At 45.7% G+C, this 5,561-nt stretch overlaps 1 long non-coding RNA gene across 1 annotated transcript in view; it reads right to left on the reverse strand.

The window, feature by feature from the left end:
• LOC306817007 overlaps nt 1-4,871 on the reverse strand; it is a 6,856-nt gene extending 1,985 nt beyond the window's left edge. The window contains exons 1-2 of the long non-coding RNA XR_013777964.1: nt 4,549-4,871; nt 2,168-2,262 (exon numbers count right to left, since the gene is read on the reverse strand). This is a non-coding gene — a long non-coding RNA (uncharacterized lncRNA). The remainder of the gene's footprint in view (nt 1-2,167; nt 2,263-4,548) is intronic.
• Between the last annotated feature and the right edge of the window lie 690 nt (nt 4,872-5,561).

Consider the following 5,561-nt stretch of genomic DNA (forward strand, 5'->3'; position numbering starts at 1 on the left):
AAAACAAAAGTCCTCAGTAACCAAGAAAACAACTAAATAAACAAACAAAAACAAAAAAACGAAATAAAAACAGCCTTACTTTAAATAAGTAAATAACAGACAGAACGCCGACCTCTGATCGATCGCCTTCCTGTGTTTGTGTACACCGTGCGTGGTTCTTTCTCCCAGGATGCTTAGCGTCACCTCGCCTGCTTGTCGACGTCCGTCACACATAACGTGTCGAGTGCTTTAAAAGTCAGTAACTTCTATTTGTTACAAGTTACTGCAAATAGTCACACGGAGAAGAAGAAGAAGAAGCAGAAGAAGAAGAAGAAGAAGAAGAAGAAGAAGAAGAAGAAGAAGAAGCAGAAGAAGAAGAAGAAGAAGCAGAAGAAGAAGCAGAAGAAGAAGAAGAAGAAGAAGAAGAAGAAGAAGCAGAAGAAGAAGAAGCAGAAGAAGAAGAAGAAGAAGAAGAAGAAGAAGAAGAAGCAGAAGAAGAAGAAGAAGAAGAAGAAGAAGAAGAAGAAGGAGGAGAAGAAGAAGAAGAAGCAGAAGAAGAAGAAGAAGAAGAAGAAGCAGAAGAAGAAGAAGCAGAAGAAGCAGAAGAAGAAGAAGAAGAAGAAGAAGAAGAAGGAGGAGAAGAAGAAGAAGAAGCAGAAGAAGAAGAAGAAGAAGAAGAAGCAGAAGAAGAAGAAGCAGAAGAAGCAGAAGAAGAAGAAGAAGAAGCAGAAGAAGAAGCAGAAGAAGAAGAAGAAGAAGAAGAAGAAGAAGAAGCAGAAGAAGAAGAAGCAGAAGAAGAAGAAGAAGAAGAAGAAGAAGAAGAAGCAGAAGAAGAAGAAGAAGAAGAAGCAGAAGAAGAAGAAGAAGCAGAAGAAGAAGAAGAAGCAGAAGAAGAAGCAGCAGCAGCGAGCAGGACGGTTTGAAGAAGTCTTACTCTGTGGTCTTGTCTCTTCTCGATGCTCCACTCTCTCACATCCCTCCACTGCTCTGGCAAACGTGCATCAGTCGCCCCTCGGCCGTCTCCCCTCGTAGCCATGATGAGGTCTCCCTCTTCGCTCTGTGTCGCCAAGCCACGCCCCCCCCCAACCTGCCCCCCCCCCCCCCCCCCCCCCTCCTCGGCCCCTTCATGTGTCCGACAGTGAAACTCGATTCTGGACACGGATACTCTTCAACACAGAGGGAGGTGGAAGTGATCTGACCTTTTTGTTCATGTTGTGACCACGCATGGCGGCACCATAGTGATCGTCTTTGTAGCTTTCTCACGCTCTCACTCATCATCTTGCAGATTTGATCCCGCCGTGTTTACACGTCACTGCACGCGTCGACTTCACGGGGACATTTTTTCAGCTGAAGGGCGACAACTGATGAAGCGGGACAGTTTGCGTTCACATGTGCGGCGCCCGCCCCGGAAGGTTTGAATGAAAACGTTCAGGAGCTTCTCGCACGTGTCCGTCTCAGTGTCGTGTCGAGGACGCCGTGAGTGCAGCACGAAAGGTCACCTGAGGTCTCACCTGTTGAACACAGACGTTGTGTGGATGCTGTCTATACATGTACAGAGAGGTAACACAGGTTAGACTGTTACATCAGCTGAATGTACCTCAGTGTTTGTTATTCAAGGGAACATTATGTTCAACAGCATCGTGCAGCAGAAGAACCTGATGGATCTCCAGTGATGAGAGAAGGATGATCGCAGGTTATTATATTTTATTGGGAACATATTTTATTCATAAGCAAAAACGTTCGGCCTCCAAGTCAAACTTTCCTCATTTTATGGCTTTATAAATCTTTAGTCCTGGTTAAAAATAAAAAGAATTCACAATATTTACAGAACTATGAAAATACATTTGATTTACTCTCTGAAAAATAATGAAATTATTAATGCAAGCTAAAGAGGGAGGGGGGGTCTTTAATTTGTGGCTGTGTCTTAGTTCAGGAGTAGCATCCTTGCAGAGATCGGGTCACTGCAGCGTTTCGAAGGCGGTCTTTTAAACTCCTGACACGAGAAGGAGGCGGAGCTTGTCGGACCGTAGAAGCCCGGGATTGAATTCACAGATAGTTTACAAATCACTCTGCTAGCCTCATGCGTCGACGCTGCACTAAAACACAGATAGATCTGCAGCATCGACTTCTTTACATCAAATCTGCATCTTAGACATGATTCATAATAAACCTTTTTATCTGTTATTACCTGAGTGAGGGGCATCATGCACTTAGTCTCATTTTGCAGCGTCTCTGGTGCAATCCTGGCAGGCTTCCTGCTTTTTCTCCGGGTGTTTTGGAAATCTGCAAGAAGAAGAAGAAGAAGAGGAAGAAGAGGAAGAAGAGGACGTGAGGGACGCCTCAGGTGTTTAAAATACTGTTTTAGAAGAACTTGGGAGGAAAGAGTGAAGTAATGATTGTGGAGTTATCTGAAGAAGGTCGGAGGAAGTCATCAGCAGTTAGCTGCGAGCTAGCATGAGTGGCGTGCTGCTGCAGTCATGTGGATTATACTCGACCTCTTTAGCTCGTCTGTAAACATATTCTCTTCCTCAGGTCGTCGTGAACAGCAGCAGGACCAACCACCAACTTCCTCATTAAAAATCCCAGCACACATGTAGGGCTTGTTTTAACCAATCAGAAGTGTTCAATGAAAATCGTTGCCGTTTGGACCTCAGACGATACAAAACGAAAACAATATTGTTTTCCAGACACGCCCACTAAAGATTGCGCTGCGACTCATCTTTGGGTCCCGACCCACCAGTTGATAAACACCGGTCTAGACAGCGGAGAAGCAAAAAGATTCACTCCCATGATTCCCCGCCAGCCGCGACTTCATCTTTTGTTGTTTCATAATCGAGAGCCCCCTGGTGGTGGAATCTAAATATTGCGCGTTTAATTGTCCGTGATTGTTTACTTTTTAATGCATTTTCTTTTTTAGTTTAGTAAAGTGTATTTCAATTAAATTGAACTCTTAAAGTAATTATCCGTTAGCTGTTTGGCATTTAGAGGAAAATAACAACGTTCAGACTCAATACAAATATTCTGTTCAATACCAAAGGTTTGTTACGCCTTCCATAAAACTCTGAGAAAATGTCAATATAAAAGAAAATGTCTGAAGCCGAGAAAAAAAAAAATCTATAGTCCTGACATTTATGTAACAGAACATTCAGAACCAGGCGTGTTTCAGCTGATCCAACATAATCATCCTGGCATTTACAATCACTCTTTTATCAGTTTGTAAAATCCTCCAGGTGTCGGAGACTCCCGTCAGTTTGTTCAACAACAACCGGCGCTCTTTTCCTCCGGCGCTCGGTCACCCCTGGAATCAATTCAAACGCCAAACTCTGGAGTTCATCACTTCACGTAACAGCTTTATCCCTCCATAGCCGTCGATCGCCCTAATGAGCTGAACATCCAAGAAAGGATCCTTTCAGCAGGGGGGGTCGAGCCTCTGATGGCGAGCAGGGCTCTCATGACTCCTGTTGTGGTTTCTTCTTTGTCATCACCGAGGCGCCGCGCATCATTACACCTAACCGTGTGGAGGGATCGATACCTGACGACCTGCAAGCAGATATTGTCTCCAGCACCCGAGTGTTCGTTTCCTCCTGTCTTACCGAGCTTTCACACGTTGATGAAAAAGGCCATGAAATGTTCACGGTGGGCTGCATGTGTGAACGCAAACAGCTGAATATTTAATATCCGACTTTACCCAGACTTGTTCCTGCCTCTTCCTGGTGAACTCCTCCTTGTGAAGTCGGGGTCGTCTGCTGTATCATCATATCCTGCATCCCAGACGAGTCTGATGACGGGATCTCTTTACGATCGTACGAAGAAAAGTCGACTCTTTACACGGGGTCTGGATTGTCAGCTTCTGATTTCAGATGCTCACACAGGTCAGCATGTGGTGGACACTGTAGCTTCAGTGTTTAGCCAGCTCTGCATGGGTGCAGCTTTTTAGCTCGGGTACAATCACTTCTATCTGAAGCAGTTCCACTGCCCGCTTCCATCGCTGCAACACCTGTTCACCTGATAACTGCTCTCATATCTGGCAAACCCAGGGGCGTCCAAAACGGCCTTCAAAGCCCCGCCTACCTTCTCTGGTCCAATCAGATCCAGAGCATTCAAGAGCAGAATCTAAAGTTAGAAGGAGGACATACTGGCTGCTGCATTGTTTCCATCATGATCACAGAGAAGGAGAGCGTCATCATTCATCTGTTGCACCTTTAAAGCCTCTGAACACCCACACAGGTGTTTTCAGTTAGCCTTGACAGGTTGTAAATAGGTCTGAGGCCTGGTGAAAATGTACGAACAAGTCAGAGAATCCTCCTCCTCCAGTGGTTTCCTCGAAATGAAGAGGCTGGTGGAGCTGTGGTCTAATCATGGTCTAATCACAAACACCTGTGTGGGTGTTCAACAGGCTTTCTGATTACACAGAAGCAGAACAGACTGACTTATTTTATTCCTCATTAGAGAAATAACAGCAGCAGTGAATGCATCATTTACACACATAAATCCTCCGACACAGATCACACGCCCAGCGTCTCATCGGTCAATAAAAACAACCTCGAAGCGAAATCAACACAAACTCACGTCTTGAGCGGGCCGGTGAAATGTTTGCGGAGGACTAGAGCCAAAGTGGAGAGGAACATGATGGTGGTGCACATGACCTCCGTCCGCAGAGACACAGAGAGACCATGAACCGTCCACAGAGGATCCAGGAGAGCTGGGTCTGTCCCCCCTCTGCGTCTTCTGCTGATCAGAGTCGAACGGGGGATTAGTCAATCCCAGATTAGAGGAGATGACACGGTGCATTATTGTGGCACAGCTGCACACTTAAGCTACGTTGTGATGTGTGTGCATGATTCAGACATTTGCTGCATAATCTCTCTTGAATAGCACCGAGCTGCAGGCGGGGTTTTCCTCGTTTCTGTCCCCCTCGCTCCTCCTGCTGTCGTCTCATCATGCTCCCCTCACTTTGATAAACACGAGGCCACCTGCAGCCCCCCTTCCAGGACGTTTCCCCCCTGATCCACTGCAGGGCTGCACAGCGTCGCCTCACAGCGAGGAGGTTCCTGGTTTGAATCCCCATCTGACAGTCCAAAGTCTGTCTCTGTAGGTCCGTCTTCCCAACTCTAAGTGGATGCACACCAGTCATACGATGAACGAAGTAAAATAACAACATGATGCATCAAATCTTTCAAAATAAAATGAACCTAATTAAAGTCATTTTTTGCATTTTTTTGCGTTTTTTTTTTGTATTCACTCTCGTCTCGGTCTTTCAGATCCTCCTCTCGCCCCTCACCTGTGAGCCTCCTTGTTCCCTGTGTGTATTTGATCCCAGTGTTTCCATAACGCTGTTTGTCAATGTGACTGGTTGACTTTGAAACCATCATAATGAGGCACTGGTAAGTAAAGGCACATTCAAGGATGTTTTCACTCTTAGAAAGAGTAAACCTGGCAACATGACGAGGACGGCTCCAAGAAAGTGACTGTCTCTGAATACTTAAAAGCACACACACACACACACACACACACACACACACACACGCCTCATCTCGTTATAGGCTCAAGCGATATTTCTCACAGACAGCTCGATGTGGATT

This window comes from Symphodus melops, assembly GCF_947650265.1.
Source record: "Symphodus melops genome assembly, chromosome: 2".
NCBI classification, from domain to species: Eukaryota; Metazoa; Chordata; class Actinopteri; order Labriformes; family Labridae; genus Symphodus; species Symphodus melops.